Source organism: Leopardus geoffroyi, chromosome E1, assembly GCF_018350155.1.
Source record: "Leopardus geoffroyi isolate Oge1 chromosome E1, O.geoffroyi_Oge1_pat1.0, whole genome shotgun sequence".
Lineage (NCBI taxonomy): Eukaryota > Metazoa > Chordata > Mammalia > Carnivora > Felidae > Leopardus > Leopardus geoffroyi.
Window position 1 is genome coordinate 44,326,998 of NC_059330.1, and position 20,595 is coordinate 44,347,592.

General features: G+C 49.2%; 1 protein-coding gene and 1 long non-coding RNA gene across 18 annotated transcripts in view; one reads left to right on the top strand and one right to left on the bottom strand.

The window, feature by feature from the left end:
* Positions 1-20,595, bottom strand: part of MAPT (microtubule associated protein tau) — a 100,477-nt gene that overhangs the window by 51,916 nt on the left and 27,966 nt on the right. The gene's annotated exons all lie outside the window — the stretch shown is intronic.
* Positions 17,693-19,956, top strand: LOC123603880. The gene is made up of 2 exons (XR_006715086.1): positions 17,693-19,322; positions 19,719-19,956. It is a non-coding gene; the product is annotated as an uncharacterized LOC123603880 (long non-coding RNA).

The following is a 20,595-nucleotide window of genomic DNA, read 5'->3' on the forward strand; positions in this document are numbered from 1 at the left end:
TTTTTTTTAATATTTATTTATTATTGAGAGACAGAGAGACACAGAGCGTGAGCAGGGGAGGGGCAGAGAGAGGGGGAGACACAGAATCCGAAGCAGGCTCCAGGCTCCAAGCTGTCAGCACAGAGCCTGACGCGAGGCTCAAACTCACAAGCCGTGAGATCGTGACCTGAGCCGAAGTCGGATACAACCAACTGAGCCTCCCAAGTGCCCCTGTTTGACCTTCTTGCATGTTTTCTCTTCCAGGTGTCCTTTAGAACATTTTTTCTCAAATTCTCAAAATTCCATTGGGATTTTGGGCTTATATTTTGTGCCAAAACGATAACAATTGCTCTCTTCAGAATATTTAGCGTTCCTACCCAAAAGCATAGTGTGTGTCTTCCCAATTATTCCGGTTCCCAAATCTCTCTGGGTGGAGGTAGGGGGGCGTCATTTGCGTTTTTCTGGTGCTGAGCTCACTCTTTTCGACGTCTTGCTGTCCTTTGTGCTGCCTTTGTGAACAGGACCCTTGCCCTCATCGTGCTGACGACTCATGAAGGGCTCTGGGTTTCCTCAGTGGAGGTGACCAGGCCACCGTTCCAATGCTAGAACTGGCCCCGAAGTGATGAGTTCCCCTCGACGTCTCCAGGGGAATAAGCACTTTCTGGGCCTCGATCAGACAGATGCGATCTCTTAGCAGAAAATCTCTCATCAATGAGCTTGTGAAAAGAAGCTGGCAGAATTCAGCAGGGTTTGCAGGAGAAGAATGCAAGAGTGAGGGAGGGCATTCTACTCTTTTCCCTACTCTTGAGGTCAGTTTGCCCCCAATTCAGTGGCTGCTCATATTTTAATGTTTATTGTTTATTTATTTTTGAGAGAGAGCGTGGGGGAGGGGCAGAGAGAGAGGGAGACAGAGGATCTGAAGCAGGCTTTGCGCTGACAGCAGAGAGCCCCATGCGGGGCTCAAACCCACGAACCGTCAGATAGCCATCATCGAGCTGAAGCCGGACACTCAACCGACTGAGCCACCCAGGTGCTCCTGTTGCTCACATTTTAAAATCACAGGTTTTAGAGAAAGCGGTTCTTTCAAAGGAGCCTGGGAGGCGTGAGACACCAGGGACCCACGCGCACTATAGCTCGCCACATTCAGCTCCTGGCTAAGTCGAGAAGTCCCAAAGCCCACCTTCCACTTATGCCCTGCACGGACGGGCTCGCTGACTAAAGTTCTCTTCTTCCAATAAACGGTACCGCCACACATCCCAGCCCTAAGACCTGCAGCCAAGGACAGCAGACTGAAAACACAAAAATAAGCACAACCCCCGAGGTGGGTACACAGCCCAGACGAGACATGGTCACCACCCCACGGATCCCTGTAATCTAAGAGGGACACACAGACAGGAAAATAAACACACTGGGAGCTGTTTTCTTAAGGCTGCACTCTGCTTTCTTATTCTTCTAAATCAACCAATTCCCACCACCCCACCACCCCCGCCCTCATTTCCTACCTCCTGTTTTCCCCGGCAGTGACTTACGGGCAGTGGGGTGGGAGGTAGGGAAGAAATTGTAGGAAAGGCACAAAAGTTGAGTTAAACCTGGAAACTAAAGAGGGCCACTTTTTTTTTTTTTAAGTTGATTTATTTTGAGAGAGAGAGGGAGGGGCAGCAACAGAAGGAGAAAGAGAGAGAATCCCAGAATCCCTGAATCCAATCAGGGCTGCGGTTACTCAGTCTTTTTTTTTTTTTTTTTCTTTTTTCTTTTGATTGAGGAGAAAGTCACACAACAGAAAATTAACCATTATATATATATATATATATTTTTTTTTAAATTTTTTTAATGTTTATTTTTAACAGAGAGAGAAACAATGCAAGCGGGGGAGGGACAGACACACACACACACACACACACACACAGAATCCAAAGCAGGCTCCAGGCTCTGAGCTGTCAGCACAGAGCCCGACGCAGGGCTTGAGCTCACCAACCACAAGATCATGACCTGAGCCGAAGTCAGACGCTGAACCGACTGAGCCACCCAGGCGCCCCCCAAATTAACCATTTTAAAGTGAACAATCCAGTGGCATTTAGTACATTCACAGTGTTGTGCAACCATCATCTCTTGCTAGCTTGGAAACATTTTCATCACCCCAAAAAGAAACCCTGTGCCCATGAAGCGGTTTCTCTTGAACCCTCTACCCCCACCCCCTGCCAGGCACCAATCTGCTTTCTGTCTCCATGGATTACCCTTGCTGGATATTTCAGATAACTCAAAATCATTTAATATGTGGCCTTTTTGTGACAGGTTTCTTCCACTTAGCCTAATGTTTTCAGGACTCCTTCATGTTGTGGCTCGTGCTGGGGCTTCATTCCTTAATAAGATTCCGTTGTACGGACATAACACATTGTGTTTACCCATTTATCCTTTGATGGATACTTGCAGTCTTTTAATAAATTCCAAGTTCGGAAACAAGCTAACATGGAATTTTTGTTGGGACTTTTATCGGATAATGGTGAAATTGGGGTGGAGGGAGGAGAAAGGTGTGGGCAGGAAGGGGGATGGTAGAAGAAAGAGAAGGGCAGGGCCCCCCAGGCAGTCTTCAACTTCTTCCTCATTTCACCAAGGCTGGGCCCCCATGGGGCACAGGGATGTGTAGGTGAGACCCCGGGTCCCTTTTGCTCCCAAAGAATAGGGCCTCCGCAGGCCGCAAGACGGAGCAAATTTTCTGCCCGGCAGAATTCACGTCTTCTATGCAGCTTACCTGAAGAGGCACCTTTGTTTTCTGAGCCTCCTAGGCTGCCCTTTGAGGTGTCCGGTGGTGGATGAGGGAACCCCAGGCACCTAGTCCAGATGAAAGGTGACCTCTGAAACACCGCCAGGGGGCCCTGCTCACTATTTGGAGCTCATCTGCTGTTTTCCTGGACATTTCTCCATGACATCGAGGCTCGCTACAAACCTGAGAGGTGGGCAGGACCCAAATCCGAGGCAGGTAAAGGGCCCCAGAGACTAAATGACTTGCCCAAGACCTCTGAAGCAGCCTGGGACCTTACTTAGATTCGAATACCGCTCCCTCAGCCCTGCTGCCCTCTGGGACGTGGACTCCTGGCAGTTCTGATGCCTCCTTCCGCTCCCCACCCAGGTCTTTCCTCCTGTACGGTTCCCCCGGGGGTCTGTAGGTTTCTTCTGACCTAGGGTAGTCTTCACCTGATGTAGAGGAAGACGAAATGGCCTTCCTGCGCCTACTGCCATCCTTCCTATTCTTCCTCATTTTCTTACCCACAGCAATGCAGTTTGGTCATCAGCAACTCAGGTTCTAGAAAGCTCCTTGGATAAGCCAGGGCCACACTGGACACCCTTGTGGCAGCTTTGGAGTATTAATAGCATCTATTTATGTGAGCCCTGTCTATAAGCCAGTCACAGGGGCTTCAGAGAGAGGGAGCGTTTCTCTGTAATACAACCACCTCACGAGAGGAATCATTGTCTCCACTCCCTGGACCAGAAAGCAGGCTCAGAGGTTCTGTAACCTGTTGAGGGTCACACAGCAAGCAAGGGGCAGAGCAGGGTCTGAACTTTGATCTTTTGATGATAAAACCCATCTCGAGGCTACTATATCTTACTGGTTCCTGCTGGTGCCTTCCCAACAGTCTAAAGAGCACAACCCTTGTCTCCTCCCCTCCAGGACTGGGCGAAATGACGCTGTCCGGGCTGGAGTAAGAGCGGAGGGCAACCCTGGCTCTCCGTGCTCAGGGCTGGCAGACTCACTACCCGATCCCAACCGAGCTTTGAGAGTCTGAATCTCACCTCCGCGAGCGCACCTCAAGGGCAGGGGTGTTTCAGGCCAAGCAGCAGCCTCGCTAGGGGGCAGCAGACGCCTGGCGGGCGGCGGGCTTCTCCCGGAGCAATGACCGCAGGCCCCGCCGGGGTGCCTGCCGTGACTCAGCGGAAAGCGGAATCGCCCGTCCTGTTCCCTGGCTCCGTTCAGACAAAGGGTGATAGCCCCTGGACCCCCTCGGCTTAAAAATCCCACACTGCCATTACAGAGTGGTGACAATGCACAATTTTGCAAATATGCTGAAAACACTGAATTGTACGTTTTAAAGGGGGAATTTCACGGCGCCGTAGGTATTTCAATAAAGCGGCCATTAAAAAAACAAACACCCTAAATGGACCTCTTCTCTCAGACAGCTGAAAGATCAAGTAGAGATAATCTAGAATCTAAAAATAACCTTCCAGTGAACTTTGTTCCTCAAGGTTATTTTTGGCTCCTGCATCCCATTTTTCCTTTGCTCTGGTCCCTTTTTTGTACCATCAGGAACGAGCCAGTGCACTAGGGTGGAAAACAGGATTCCTCATGATGACAGGAGCCGTGTTTCAAGTGTCTCCAGGTATTGACTTATTTAATTCATACACCCGTCTCTATTATTACGCCTGCTTCTGCAGATGGGGAAATTAAGGCACAGGGAGGTTGAGTAAGTTGCCTAAGGTCTCAGAGCAGGCATGTAATGGAGTCAGGGTTCAAAGCCCAGGTGGCCTGGCACGGAGTCTCACCTCCTTAAGCGGTCTGTTAACGGAGACTAAATCCAGTAGTGATTGAGATACCAGATTAGGAATACCAGGACACTTGCTCAACTAAATTAAACCTTTCACTTCCCTTGAAAATTGCCTCTTTGGGGGGGGTGCCTGGGTGGCTCAGTCTGTTAAGTGTCTGCCTCTTGATCTCGGCGCAGGTCACGATCTCACCGTTTCTGAGTTCAAGCCCTGCATCAGGCTGATAGCACACTGCCTGCTTGGAATTCTCTCTCCTTCTCTCCTTCTCTCTCTCTGTCCCTCCCCCTCTTGTGCTGTCTCTCAAAATAAATAAACTCTTAAAAATTAAGATAAACAATTTTTCTAAAAGAAAATTTCCTCTTTGTATTTACACTCTATTCTTTAGTGCTTATGGTCCAACTGTTTGACTTTAAGACAGAGATTAGTGAAAGGGCAATGCATCCCCATCTCATGGGTTGAGTGAGGTGAAGTCTGGGTCCCAGGTCATTAGGAAATCCCTCTACTCAGGAAGCAAGGAGCCAACCGTACCCAAAGGAAGAGAAAGAGTCTCAAGGGCTTAAATCAACGCACCCTTCAGGCTGACTCCTGGCAACCATGATACTTCAGAGGCCCTTCACTAACAGCCAGTCCCAACTGTGAGGGTCTGAGGGGCCGCGTCTCCTTTTGTGTCGCCTTCACCTCCCCTGCCCCCCATGGGTGGTGCCCAGCACAGAGACAGGCACAGGGAAGTCCTCACTTGCAGGAGGGTAAGACGACATGGCTCCTCCCTCAGAGAAGCGCTAAAATGTGAGCTCATGGTCACATCATAGCACAGTGTGCCACAGAATGTTCTAGAACCAAATTTGAACAATAGTAAAAAATACCCAGATTTTAAGCATAACTGCCAAATTAAGAGGAGAGAGGATAAAGGAGCTCACAGTGAGGGAAGACTTAGGTTGGTAAGAAGAAAATGGAATAATCCTGGGCGTCCATCCAAAGAGAACAATCAACAGTTGTATGAAAGCATGAATGAAGGCTGCTTTTTGGGGGGTGGTGGTGCTGCTGTGCACACACAATGTGTCATGGCTGATGTCAGCTGGCTAATGTCCACCATCGTAAGAAAATTCACAGATTGTGTCTGAGAGGACAGTTCTAGTGTTAAGCTTAAGGCTTCTGTTTTATTTCATTTTATTTTGCTCACTAAAGCCTTCTCTACTCCTTTGTAACGGCTGGTATAGTGAAATGGGGCTGTAACATCTGGCTGGGTGATGTGTCAGGCTTGGGTGGCCTTTGTTTACAGAAACGCAGTCTCTTTCCCTCCAACCCCCTTTCTGGTACGTTTTTGATCAGCCTTCAATGAGGACAGTGCTGTCGTGTGACACCCTGATGGGTGGTAGAGACAGGCTGCTGAGCCTCTGTCCTGTTCAGGAACTGCCAATGTCCCTGGCCACCACTTTAATTCTACCTGAGATGAATCCCCTGAACTCAGAGCACCAAATGGAAAAGGAAGAGTTTCTTCTGATGTCAGCCAAGAAAATCAGAGCAAAAAAATTGTTTTTCTTGGGAAAACCACTCAATCTTTAGACAGAGAGAGAAAGAAAGAGAGAATGCATTGTTTTATAAAAGTGATTCATAGTCATCATTAAAAAGTTAAATACAAGAATGTGAAAGAGTAAAGCAAAATAACCACTTTTAACATTGTTAGGGAACTTCCTTGCGGACACCTCTCCTGTGCACACATAGAATTTTCCCTAAATGAGACTATGCTCTATAGCCTATTTTATTCACTTAATATGCTGTATTAATAAGCTTTATTTCTGGTTGATCTTTAGTGGATATAATTTGCAGCATCACAGCTGTGTCTGCCTCCCAGCTCCAACAGGCAGCAAACAGTCTACAAACCAACACAAGATTACACTTAAAAAGTGCTGAGGCGGGGGAAACTTTGACACCCCCCCCCCCCCCACTTTTTTTAGCCATCCATAATCATCCCTTAGGAAGAATGGGTATTTCTAGAGCCAGACACTGTTTACACATTTTTATCTCATTTAATCCTCCCCACAACCTATGTGAAGTAGGGAACGTTATTATCTTATCTCCCTTTTATGTATTGAGGCTCAGTTGCTCAGGCTGGGGAGTAGGGGAGGCCGCATGTGGCTTTGAATGTGTAGTCCTAGCCCTCACTGGGTGGGTGTGACATTGGGTGGGTCTCTGGAGACCTCCACCAAGAACCATGAAGCTCCACTGCACAGTCCTGATGTAGGAGGAACTGCCCCAACTACACCTTTGCAAGGTGCATGCGTCCAATCTTAGCTCCATTTTGCAGCTGGGGAAACTGAGACACAGAGAGGCTGAGGCTGAGGGACCTCCAATGGACCTAGAAATCGTGGCAGAGCTGGGGACAGAGTCTGGTGTGTGGCCATTTGCTGGAAAGCTCAGCTCAGGAATGGGAATTCGGCTGGTATTGAGCACCAGAACTGACCCCAGGCAGGGTAGAGTGGCGTCTCAGACAGGAAGACGTGGCCACATCTGATGAATGGGACTCCTCAGTCAGGCTCTTGCCTCAGCAGCGCCTCGGGTGCCAGGAAGCCTCTCAGAGGCACCCTGGGGCCATGTGCCAAGGAGCATCATGGGTTCTGAAATGCACCTGCTGCACCATTAGCCATTACTGGCACTGATGGATGGCACTCTGGCTGCCCCTTTCTCAAGGCACTTTGAGAACACTGCCCGGCCTCACCCTCACAGCAGGGTTTGGGGAGGCAGCCTCCACCCTGCCCCCTCTACTCTAAGCCCAAATGTGAGCCTGGAGGATGCTTTGCTTCGCCGCCCTCCCTGGGGCTCTCCATGAAGCAAGGTCTCCTGATCTTAAGATGCTCTCTTTGTGTCTCTCCGACAGGTGCACCTAGAGGCCGCTCAACCCCAACTCCTTTTGTGACACACACCGAGTCCAACCTGATCAGTTGAATGAATGGCTGGACTCCCTGAGCCCATGGCTTCTGAGATGCAGGCATCAGCTCCAATCTTCTTGAGGGACCCTTGTTCTCAGCTGAGAGCTCTCCATGGATTTGGGTGGAAAGGACACCTAGTGTGGAGTCAAAAGCCCTGGGTTCGAGGCTGAGTAGGGACCACTAGCTGGTTGACACTGGGCCAGTCATTTGCCCTCTCGGTACCACGGCTTCTTCATTTGGAACATGGGCATGATGATACCTGTCTCACAGGGTGGCTGTGAAGGTCAATGGAAACATGCCTGAGAGAGAGCACTTTAGTGAACTGTTCTGACTCATGTAAGATGCTGTTGTCATGACAGGTGAGTTATGAACAGGAGAAGGTACCTGAAGACGAGAAAGAGGAGGCTTAGCCTGAAGGGATAAGATAAGGGGCCAATGTGAGGGCTTTGGGCCGTGCCTCTGCCCTGAAGGAGGGGGAATAACGGCCCAAAGAGGGGAGAGGCAGCGTCGGGGCAGCCCGGGGAGAAGAGGAAGAACGAGGGAAGCCTTCCAGAAAGGTCTCAGAAGTAGTGGAGAGAAGGTAAATGTCAAAAGTAGAACGAGGGGGTCTGTGCCCCCCACTCCTCCCCATGCAGGTGCCCCGACAATGACGGACAGGCTCAGAGAGGGCATGCGAACCCCTGTGGCACCAAGTCTCAGCTTGCTGGGAGCAGGGTCCAGGGGTGGGGTGGGAGGCCGGAGTTTGCCGGGACATTTCATTAGATGGGAGCCACAGAGGAGAAAGGGAGGCAAGAGAAGAATGAAGGAGGAAAGGCAGTCGTTTTTAAGATGTTTTCATCTCTACTTCTTGAGTCTGAGGACATCTCTGAAAGACGCGGGGGAGAGGAAGGTGGCGGGAGGCTGTTGCTAATTAGCAGTTGTCCCTCAGTAATGAGCAGCCTGAGCTCAGCGCCGTCCCAGAAGGGTGCAAGAACCACACGCTGGAAATGCCACACCTGGGCAGGCGCGCCATCCCTGACTTCCTCCCTTGACAAAGGTGCCCTGACACGGCATCAGGGCCAGAGTCAACGACAGTGTGGTACAGGGGCGTCAAGCACAAACACACACACTAGGGCCAGGCTGCCATTTACCAGCTGGGTGGCCTTGGATGAGTCACTCAACCTCTCAGAGCCTCCACTGCCTTGTCCATGAAATGTGGGGTTTAAGTGAGTTAATGTATCAAGTGCTTAGGACCATCACTGGCTCCTGGACAACACTACGTAAGCTCCACCTGTGGTTATTATCATGACAACCTTATCACCCATTAATTTAGCCAAACCTTTCTGTATCCTGTTTGTATTTTCAGACTAAACAGTCTTCACAGGGCACAGAGCCCCACCCCACTTTAGACCTAACGACACGTGGTGCCCCTTTGGCCCTCCCGATGCAGCCTCTGGCCAGCCAGGGCAGATGGCATACCCAGTGAGATCATCCCCTGGTCCCGTGACGCCTGGAGACAGGGCCAAAATCGTGTCCTGGAGCACCCTGCATGAAGCTGACTCCTTTGTAAGAGGGATGGGGGAGAGGAACACAGAGGCATGGAGAGAATTCCACCTTGTAATACCAAGTAAAAAAAAGTAGCTTTAGAAATGTGCTTGTGCAGAATTTTTACAAACAACAACAACAAAAATAACACACACACACACACACACACACACACACACACACACACATATATGCATACAAGAAGTCCTAAAGGCTATGTGCTGAACAGAGGTTTTCTCTGGAAAGGGAAGTGGAATTAGGGAGACTTTCTCTCATTGGTCTACATTTGTGTTTTATTTTTTATTTTTAATTTTTTTAACATTTATTTATTTTTGAGAGACAGAGTGTGAGTAGGGGAAGGGCAGAGAGAGAAGGAAACACAGAATCTGAAGCAGGCTCCCAGCTCTGCACTGACAGCAGCGAGCCTGGTGCACAGCTCAAACCCACGAACTGTGCGATGGTGACCCGAGCTGAAGTCGGACGCTTAACCGACTGGGCCACCCAGGCACCCCTACATTTGTGTTTTATTATACTGTTTTATAGACATATATTAGGTTTATAATCTGATAAGAAGCAATAAATACCATCCCATTTTGGCAACGCAAACCATCCTTGTAACAGCCAAGGATTTTCCCACAGTGCACTTCTCCTTCGATTCAAATATCACAAATTGCCTGCAGCCACGGGCAAGGCTGGAAGGATGAGGTAGCCAAGACACTTAACATTGATTCTAGGCATCGGGGCCACTTTGTGATCGATCACGGAGACAGAGGCTGCTGAGGGTGACATGTACATGTGGGGCTCTGACTTGAGGCCGTAGAAGCATCACCAAAGGCACCTGACGGGTGAAGGCCTATGGGGCCAGTGGGGACCCCTGGATGGGAAAGGCTAATCAATGCTGGGAAGAAGGTAATGAGACCAAGGGGTCGGGTTTGCTAACAGCTGATGTGTAGTCTTTCAGGTACACTTTTTTTTTTTAATGTTTATTTATTTTAGAGAGAGAGAGAGAGAGAGAGAGAGAGACTGAATCCCAAGCAAGCTCTGAGCTATCACCATAGAGCCTGACACAGGGCTCAAACCCATGAACTGTGAGATCATGACCTGAGCCAAAGTCAGACACGTAACCGACTAAGCCACCCGGGTGCCCCTGAGGTACGCACTTAATGCGTATGACTCCATGTTATTAGCGTGAAGCAAGAAAGAAGTACAAAAAACTTAGACACATAATGGGAAATAAATTCTACATGGAAAATGAGGAAACACCATACCTTGGGGGTGTAAGCCAAGGGGAGACCCTGAACGCCTGTTGGTCATAAGCGGGAGGCATTCATGTGACTCAGTGCTGTCTCCCCTGCCTGTATCTGAGCTGCTGTTGGGTCTTCCCAGGGTCTCAGGAATTACCATCAGCATCAACATCTTAAAGGAATACCGTACACCACTGAATTGTAACTTTCAATAGGCAAATTTTATGGTCTGTGAGTTATTATCTTAATAAAGATGTTTTTAAAACATTGCAAAAGAGGCTCGAAATTAAGCTTATTTTCTTTTCCTAAATCGAAAAATACAGATGCCCTTCTGCTGTGGGCGGGGAGTTGGAGCCCTGGGCCTGAACGGCTCGAAAGTGGTTCACTCCGAGGACCGTCTGAGATCAAGACGCTTGCGCACAAACCTCTTCTCTTCTGGGCAGTCTGGCTTTGGCTCAGATCCAACCCCCGGGGCAAGTTTTTCTGTGATAAAACAAACCACAGAGGTGGCTTTGCAATGTTTGTACCATCTCAGAAGCTTTCACTTCTTCTGTGGGAAGAGCAGAGGTCCTGGCCTTGGTCGGAGCGGGGGTTGTGGCTCCCCACAATGCAGAAGGGGGGGCGGGGCCCAAGAAAAAACGCTGGGCCACAGGGCACCGCCCCCAGTGGGTGGGCCAGCAGGGAGTGGCAGGTGAAGACACCTTTGCGGGGGAGGCGCAAGGTCACATCCATTAAAACACAAAACTGGCTACGCACAGGGAAAGGAGGGAAAACGGATGGGAAGAAACAGGCTGCTCACCCGGAAGGCTGTTTTGCCGCAGAGATGGAGGGTGGGCCTCTGACGGGCCCTCCGAGCCAGCAGGCCCAGGGCTGTATTCACCATCTTGTCCTCCCAAAGCTCAGGGTGTGCAGATGCCGACAGAGGCAGGGATCACTGGGGAGGGGCTCGTGCACGCACGTGTGCACGCACGTGCACACACACACACACACACGTCCGGTGTCTTGGGGAAGGGGAAACACCACGACGCCCTCACTTCTGAAGCCTTCACCACACGTCCCTGACCCCACATCTGTGGGATTAAGCTGGAAACCTCCACGTTCCTGAGACACAGGTAGGGATCCTATGACCTCCCTGCCCTCCCTCCACTCCGCATTCGGTCCAGCGTTCACCGTCATACTTGTCCCCTCATACTTTAATTGTACCCCGTTAGACTCCCCATTAGAGGTTCTCTGAGGGTGGAGACTCCTGCACTTGTCTTTTTAAACCACGGTAAACAGCTCAGTTCTTAGTGCGGTGCTCGGTATACGGGCTGGGTGCTCCATGTACCTTCACAGACCGATGTAGGAAAGAATGCTCACTGAAGGCCACACGGCACACTTTGTCAAACGGCATGTGCCGCCCTCACCACGCCACTCTCTCTCATGTCTGGGCCTTTGTGCGTGCTCGTCTCCCAGCCAGGAAAGCCCTCTTCTACTTGCCCTCCCCTGCGTCTGGCTAACTCCCACTCAAGCTCTAGAAGCCCTTCCTGGCTCCGCCAGACGCCCTCAAGTGTGCCCCAGTAAACGCCTGTTGCACGGTGTTGTGATTCTCTGGTTGCTTGGCACTGGTCCAGGAGGGTTAATGCCCTGAGGGTGGGAGGGCCGTGCCACCTTCTTCATCACCGAGGCTTCAGCGCTTGGCCCACACCCGGCCCAGAGAAGTCCTCACTAAACTGGTGAACCAATGAGGGTGGGGGGCAGGGAGATGGGTGTTGGTGGGATGGAGGGGGGAGATGGGGCAACATGAACTGCTAGCACTTCCCAAGCTCACAGCTCATGCTGTCTTGCAAATCTGACAGCCAGCCTGTTCCCTCGTACGGGCCACCCAGCCCTCTAACAGCCGTACCTCTGACAGCCCCCAGGAGAGAATGTTCCCCTGTGATCGTGATCGGGGAAGGAACTCAAAATCTCCCCCACCCCTTTGTAAACCTCAAGTGACCAAAATGAATGGGATATAACTGCTATGTCGGCTGGGTGTCGGGCTTAACCAGGAATGACCTTAAGTTTGTCATCTTTGTCATCAAGGTCTCTCCTATTTTTGTTCCTTCTCCCCCTCCCCCCAAAGCAGACCTTGTTCTCCAGGCATTTGTCTGGGAGCCCCTGGTTGGCTAGGACAGATTCATATAATTCTGGGTTCTCAAGCTTGGAATGGACCTTAAAAAAGAGGCCCTCGGGATGCCTGGGTGGCTCAGTCGGTTAAGCGGCCGACTTCAGCTCAGGTCATGATCTCACAGTTCGTGAGTTCGAGCCCCGCGTCGGGCTCTGTGCTGATAGCTTGGAGCCTGGAGCCAAGGATTCTGTGTCTCCCTCTCTCTGCCCCTCCCCAGCTTGCACCCTGTCTCTGTCTCCCTAAAAAATAAATAAATATTAAACAAAAATTTAAAAAAGAAAGAAAGGAAGGAAGAAGGAAAGAAAGAAAGAGCCCCTCTATGGCACAGAGAGGTGAAGTGACTTGCCCAAGGTCACACAGCTAGTCAGCACTGAAGCCAGGATACAAACCTAAGTCAGGGGGACATTTCAAGCCTAAGTCAGGGGGACTGTTCTCTTTGAATCCCCATCACAATTCTAGGACATCAATCTGTGTTTCCCGTCAGGGAGGAGAGAAATGATCTGATTCCTTCAGGCTACACCAACAACGAACGAAAATACGACAAAGTAAGCTCACTGCGTACAGATCACTGAATTTGCTTCTTTTTACTGAAGAGAGATAAGGACATCAGAATCCGAAATATGCTCAGAGGGAACATGTCATGTCAAGAGAAGCTGTCACCAATGCAGGCCATGCATGAAGTCCACAGCTCTTCTCACATGTGGCCCTGGGGACATTTTGGGAGTAGATGCTCTGTCACTGGGTGCCTGGGGGCTCAGGATGAAGCCACATCATATGATTATCTAAGAACTTGTCACCCTGTCACCCACAGTTCTCAGTTCAAGAGAAAGAGCAGAGTAATTAGAAACCATGTAGAAGACTGTTTACGATTAAACAGCTCTGTGATTTCCTTTTCATTCTTGTGGCTTATTGTGTGGACAGCATTTTCCAGGGAGCCATGAAATGTGCACTTGTAAGTAATATCCAAGGGATCAAGAGTGTCTAAACACCTGAAGCCAGTGATTAAAGGCTTGTTTTAGGTGAAAAAAATATAAAATTAGTTAAGATGCTGTAACAGGATACAAACGGAACTGATTTTACTTAGAAAAACCTCGTTAAAAAAAAAAGTACAATGTGACCAAAGATATTATCAAGTATAATTTGGATTATTTGTATCCTAATTTAGATACTTATCCCTAGGGGCATCTGGGTGGCTCAGTCAGTTAAGCCACCAACTCCCCAACTCTGACCAACTTCGGCTCAGGTCATGATCTCGAGGTTCATGGGTTCGAGCCCTGCATCAGCTCTGTGCTGACAGCTCAGAGCCTGGAGCCTGCTTCGGATTCTGTGTCTCCTTCTCTCTCTCTGCCCCTCCTCTGCTCTCTCTCTCTCTCTCTCTCAAAAATAAATAAACATTAAAAAAACTAAAAAAAAAAAAAAAAAAAGATATTTATCCCACATCTTCCAGATCTGGTTTGAAAAGATTAATTCTTAAATCTTTTTCTCTTAAGTAAAACTATGCATTTGCCTTTAGTTAATGTGGTAGGCAAGAATGGCCCCTCAAAGATGTTCAATGTCCTAATCCCCGGAACCTACGAATCTGTTAACTTTACGTGGCAAAAGGGAAGTAAGAAGGTAGATGGATTAAGATTGTCGCCCAGCTGAGCTTAAAATAGAGCACTGATCCTAGATTATCCGGGTGGGCCCAGTGTAATCGCAAGGGTCCTTCTACGTGGGAGATGGAGGGAGGAGAGTCGGCGTCAGAGCGATGTGACATGAGAAAGACTCAGCTGGTCGTCACCAGCTTTGAAGATGGATGGGGCCATGAGCCAAGAAATGTAAACAGCTCCAGGAGCTGGGAAAGGCAAGAAAGCAAACCTCCCCTAGATTCTCCAGAAAGGTGTGCAGTGCCGTCGACACCTTGATTTTAGCCCAGTGAGAGCTGCGTCAGGCTTCTGACCTCCAGAACCGTCAGATAAACGTCTGTGTTGGTTTAAGGCACTACGTTGGTAGCAGTCAGTTACCGAAGCAAACAGACAAGTAAGTCTGCTCACTCATATGGACTGGTACTTTAACGACAACTGGATTTGGGGGAAAGGAAGGAAAGAAATGGACTGGGACAGCACATCTGCCATGTGCTGGCATCATGGGAGACCCTGAAGTACGTGCCACACTCGGTCTCCCCCACCCTCCAGTGAGGTAGGTATTAACAGCGCCATTGTTGACGGCTCTGAATCTGCAAGAGGTTAAGGCGCTTGTCTGAGGCTCCCCCTGCTACAGTGGCAAAGCCTGGGTGTGAACAAGTCTGCTTGCCTCCAAATCAGTTTCTATTCGACGGCATGGTCTTCCTCCACTCAAGCTTAATGATGCAAAAAGCCCACAGGGCTTGCTCTGTCCCACTGAGCACCAGGACAGCCCCAGAATGGTGGCTCTCCACCTGCCCTGCCGGGCCCCCTCCTCCTTTCTCTCCCATATGCCAGCAGGGTTGGGGAGCAGGCCAGAGGTGCAAGAGAGCTCCTCCCCACAGCTCTGGCCCTTCTATGGCCCCAGCCTCTGCACCGTCCATTGGAGGGGCCACAAACAAAGTAGTACATTGCCCCTTGGTCTGTGGTGGAGGAAGGAAATAAATCAGGTGGGGAGTCTGACCCAGGAACTGCACTGATGACAGCTAACCAATGTGCTCTCATACCCCGTATGTATCTGCAGACTAGGAGTGGGCCCTTGCAGGAGGAGGGATCTTTTCCCACTGTGAATGGTGAGGTGTATGGAACAGACCTCTTCTCCCAGGTGGGAGGAAATGGGGTGGGAGTCACCCCTCCGGGCTTCTCACACTGATTGCCACACAGCCCCAGGCTTGCATATTCTGTGTGCTAAAATGGCACTCGTGGCTCTCACAGCATTCTGGGTGTTCCGCGAACACACCTGGGCTTAGTTCAAAACAGGAGTCTGCTTTGGGAGCTGTCCAGATGTGGGTAGCTAATGATGTGATGGGGGGGAGGGCCTTTTCCTAATCAAAGGATAGAATCCTGTTAATTAAGAGTAATGCTTTGTGCTTAAAAGGCGCAAGTTCAGACCCACCCGTTAAGTCTCTTCGGTTAAGATCACTTTTAAATCAAAGCAGCCACACTGAGGTTGTAGGAAGCATCTATTATTAACAGGCAGAGAGAAATGGGCTCCTAAGTGAGAGTCTCACCAATCACCACACCGTGGAGGGAGGCTTGGGGGCTGATTGAGGCAGGTCAGCTGTGTACTGAAGTTCATAGCAGCTTTCTGTGCACACATGCATTACTGATGCTGTGCTTAGAGGCTGTGTGTATGTGTGTGTGGTGGGGTACCATGCCCATGCCTGTGCACACATGCCCTCCATTACTGAAGGCGGCCCCAGGATACCTTATGGGCAGCAGAACAGGCCAGGCAGGGAGAGGATGATATAAACAGGACAGAGCAACCCCGGTGGCCTGGCCTTGGCTGAGCAGCTGGGGGGACTGCAGGGACTAGGTCAGCGAGCAGATTATGGGGAAGGCACGTACCAGCCCCCACCAGAGACCCAGAAAAAGGAGCAGATGTGGTTCCTGCCCTTTGGTGTATTCAGTCTGGCCAAGGAGAAACATATACAAATACTGAACGACACAGGGATAGTTTCAGAGCAAAGCGACCCCCATGGGCAACTCCATTCTCGGAATGCTGCCTACCACGTGCAGAGGCTCCAGGCTGGACAAAGGGATGGACGGTGTGCTCCCTGCTCTCTCAGATGCGGTTTGGGAGGGAAGACAAAAAGATAACCACAGTCTCAGACCAGAAGAGAGAAGGCAGATTGGCTTGTCCCCCAAGAGTCTGATCTGTGAGCTAAGTATGGCGAACTTGGGCTAAGACTTGAAAGGAGAGCAGGCCCAGAGCAACAAACCCCTTCTTCTTGGCTGGAGAAGGTGGTGACAGGGTCATTATCAGGCAAAGGGATCATCTCCAGGCAAAGGGGCACCTCTGGTCAAGAGGGTGATGGTTGAGAGGCAAGACGTTTTGGAGAAGCCCAGATCAGAGAGACTTAAAGGCCAGGCGCCAGCTAAAGGCCCCGAGCCAACGTCCAGGAGAACAGTTCCCTGTGCAGCCAGAGCAGCCAACAAGCTCTCTCTGTGACGGTCCTGTTTGCTGGAAATTAACAAGGAATGAAGAGCGTTCTTCCTGCAGGTTTGGTTCCGGGGCTGGTAGTGGAGCTGCTAATTCTTGCAGAGTGCAAATTCCTGCACTGCCTGAGTTCCGGGGGGTAAGTAAACTGGCCCTGGCCGTGTGCCCACCTCTGACCGCCTTTCAAGGGTGATCCTTGAACCAGGAGCAGTGGCAGGTTACATAATTAAGCTTGAAGAGGTCCTGGCCAGAGCTTCCTCATTAGAAAAGGTTGCAGCAGCATAAAGCCTTGCGAGGGGAAGGAGGGCTTGGGGAGGGAAGAAGAGGGGAACAGATGGAGTGGGGACTGAGGGAGGAGGCAGCATCACAGCACCCAGGAGGGGATGCCTGGCGTCTCCTGAGGCAATGGAAAGGCCTCCTTGGAGGGGTAATTCTCAGTACACCATTAGCTGTCAGAGTCAGCAGACCGACCACAGTCAATTTTCAAATGCCAGTGACAGGCTCCTGGATACAGCAGCCCTCTCCAGAGACGTCTGCCCTAGAAGGCTGTAACTGCAGGCAGTTCCTTCCGCAGTCACTGTCCAGCCAGAGGACAAAAATGTGCATGCTTATCTGAACAGAAGTGTTCCCTTTGCTTTTCCCAATTATTAACCCGTGGTTGTTAAACAGCTTGAAGGATCAGAGGTCCTTCTAGGAGGAGAGAAACTCAAAAAGGCGTTCCGCTCAGAGTCCACCTTCTGTCTGGTAAGAAGGTTATTCGACTCTGCAGATGAGGCAACAGAGAAGCTACGCAAGTTGCCCAAAGACACCCAGCTAGTCGACAGCAAAGGAAGACAAGAAATCAGCCTCCTAGAGCAGATGGAGGCACATGGTGCCAGAAAGCAGGTTTCCATTCTCCAGAGAACTGATGACTTTACAACAGCGTGGTCACATGCTCAAGTCCCTGCCTGCTCATAGGCTGACCAGTCTCTAGCCAATGGCGGTCAGCCAGCAAAAGTCTAGTGACCGAAGCACCAGCAGGGGGCACACTCTCAACCGTATGGCTGATGGTATCGTTTGGGCAACTGTCCAAGAAAAGTGTTCTTTTAAATTAATTTAAAGCCCACAGTATAAACTACTCTCGGAAAAGAAGAATAAATTCATGCATCATTTAGATCCAACACACTCCTTTTAAATATTCTAATGACCACTAATGATTGTATTTTAAGGAAACAAACCAATAATGCAAAGTGTAAACAACAAATGGAAGCCTTTTTCTGAATTCAGTCAATTGATTGTGAATGGCTGGAGAGATCATTCCTCCTAAGAAAAACCTGCAGGAATGTAGTTCAAACCCATTGCTCACTTCAATCTTCTCAAACCTAACCTGTTCTGGTTTATTTATTCGTTTTTTGTTTGTTTGTTTGTTTGTTTTTTAAGGCAGTAAATATAACAGAGCAAAAGTTCCACGAGAAGACATTTTAAGGTGCAGATACACTTGAGAGCACTGGGAGAGGGAACCCTCAAGCCGGAGTGGCTTCTTCCTGTCCAGGAAGAAGGTCAAGGGACCTGGGATCTGGCAAGTGGCCTTATCTTCCCCAGACAAACAAGGCTTTGCCTCAGTTTCCTCAGTCCTAGGAGGACTGTCCGCAAAGTTCTATAATCTCCCTTTGGCTCCACCAGGACAAGGGGCTGGAGTACAATGTGGGGACCAAGGGTGAGGTGGAGAAAGTGGCTGCCACACGGCAAGGTAATAAAGGGGTGGACTGTCTGTAGAGAATCCAAAATCAATAATAAAACCGACTAACAGCCAGCCTGGTTTTATGAGCGTCATGTGCCTACAATCCTAAACGGTCTTTGTGCTAAAATACTCCTCCTCAAAAATGTGTTCTTGGTCTCTAAGTTATAAACAATCAGTGTCATTGCCGGTGAGTGTTAATAACACGTATGTAAGGTTTACATTAGCACTTTAAAAAACGTACCCTTTAGGAAACCTGGTTTTCTCCATAGAAGTCACTTGGAGAACTCCCAGGTACATAATTGGCCCCAACATATGTGGAGTTGGCTCCACACAGTTGTTGCAAGAGAAAGTTCTTAACAGTTCAGAATTGTGAGCTTGCTTCGGGCACCATTGTGGCTTCAGTCTCAGTGAGACAGCACGTTCCTGCATTTAGGAAGTAGGTTGTAAGCGTAAACCAAGGTAGTTTGGCCACCTAGGAGCTGACTTACTTTAATGCTGTCCTTTCGTGGGGCCACATGGAGATTTTTATTTGTGTTTAAAATTTAAAAGAGTGACACTGAGTGTGAACTGCCAAGTGTAATATTTGTGCTTGGTAAGTACAACTTTTACTCACACGTGATATATTTTACTGAGTCTGAATAATATATTTCAAATGGAAACGTCTTCTTTTTTAATTGTTGAGTTATCGTGTTTAAAACTAAAAAAATTAAGCAGTAAAGCAGTACCTCCATGGTATGATTTAGTGGTTGCTAAATTACAGGCAACTTCTGTAGATGTCTCACTTTCATGAAAATTCACTTATTAGTAACTGAACAGTGATTTACATAAATTATCATTATATCAGGCTGCAACCAGCAATCAAACTTCCGTAGATATAATAACAGTTTAATAAGTACTTGTGCTTTTTGTCCTATTTTGTACCATAATATTTACTTTTCTTTTTTGTAATTGTGGCATAATTATATGCATGGGGTTCCGTCAGAGAAACATTTTCTGACTTCTGTTTCTTTTCTGGCCATTATTACTATCATTTCATTTCATGGTTATTTCTGAAGATCATTCTGTGATATAAAGGAGGGGAAAGTGAAGTGACAAGGTGCCTAGCAGCTCATACCACCGTTCTGCAAAGTGGCTTGTGATGGGTGAGCAAACCCCTTCCACAATCGGCCGGGCTCAACCATCCACAGATCTGCAAGAGAATGAAGGTTAATTTTTCCCTGAACCATCAATTTCCCTGCTAATGTGCAACACTCCATGTAAAACTCAACGATGTGAAGGTTCATGAAGACTTCTCAGGGCCAGGGATGAGAAACCTGAGCAGGGCCCACAGAGGGTGGTGCTGCATTGGGGTCTGGCCCTTGCCCAGCCCCGAAACCAGAGGCCACCCTCACAGCAGCCAGAGCATGTGCTCCCTGTAGCCATGACCTACTTCCCGGTCTCCCAGTGGGGGAACCGGGCAGGCATGACAAAGCAAAATTAAGCGAATTTGGAGTGGGCTCATGCCAGAAAAGCTTCTAACAGTATTTACCTTTTTCTAGGGACAGGAGGCAGGTGTCCCGAAAAGAGGAAGAGTCTGATCTTGGAAATTAAAAAAATTGACCAGAGGGAAATGGAAAGAACACAGGCTTTGAAGATGAAAGACCTGGGTTCAAATTCCGATTCTGCAATTTACTGGCTGTGTGATCTCGGGCAAGTGACTTAACCATTCTGAGCCTCAGTTTCCTCATTTGTAATGTGAGACTATAACCCCACCTTTAAAGGCTGTGCTGAGATGAAGCAAAATTGTGTCTGTCTTCTGATACCTGAGACCATCTCAGCTCTCCTACGTAGTTTTCAACAATGACATAAAATACTCTCCAGGGACAGAGCCAAAGCCTCATGGGGCTTAGGCGCCCCTCTGCCTGCCCTGCCTCAGGGCTGCCTTGGTGGTCAGGCACAGGGATTTCTCTATGCAGAGTACGCCACACTTTTTCCAGAAAGGAACTTAGCTTGCCAGAGGGTGGACAGCTTGCCAGCAGGGGCTGGGCACCCATTACCAGTTCCCCTGGGAGTGTGTGCTTCAGAGATCTGTAGCAGCCGACAATGGCCAGGTATTCCTGACATTTAAATAAACACGTGCAGGGTGCCTGGGTGGCTCAGTCAGTTGGGCGTCCGACTCTTGATTTCGGCTCGGGTCACGATCTCACGGTCATGGGATCTAGCCCCACATCAGGCTCCATGCTGACAGTATGGAACCTGCTTAGGATTCTCTCCCTCTCCCTCTCCCCCACTCATGTTCTCTCTCTCTGAAAATAAAATAAATAAACATAAAAACTTTTTAATAAACACATGCAAACTGTGGGTAATGAAGAATAAGTCATCCTAACCCTCTGTACTTAGAAGTAAGGGGACCGGATGGCAGGTAGGAGAGAGTAA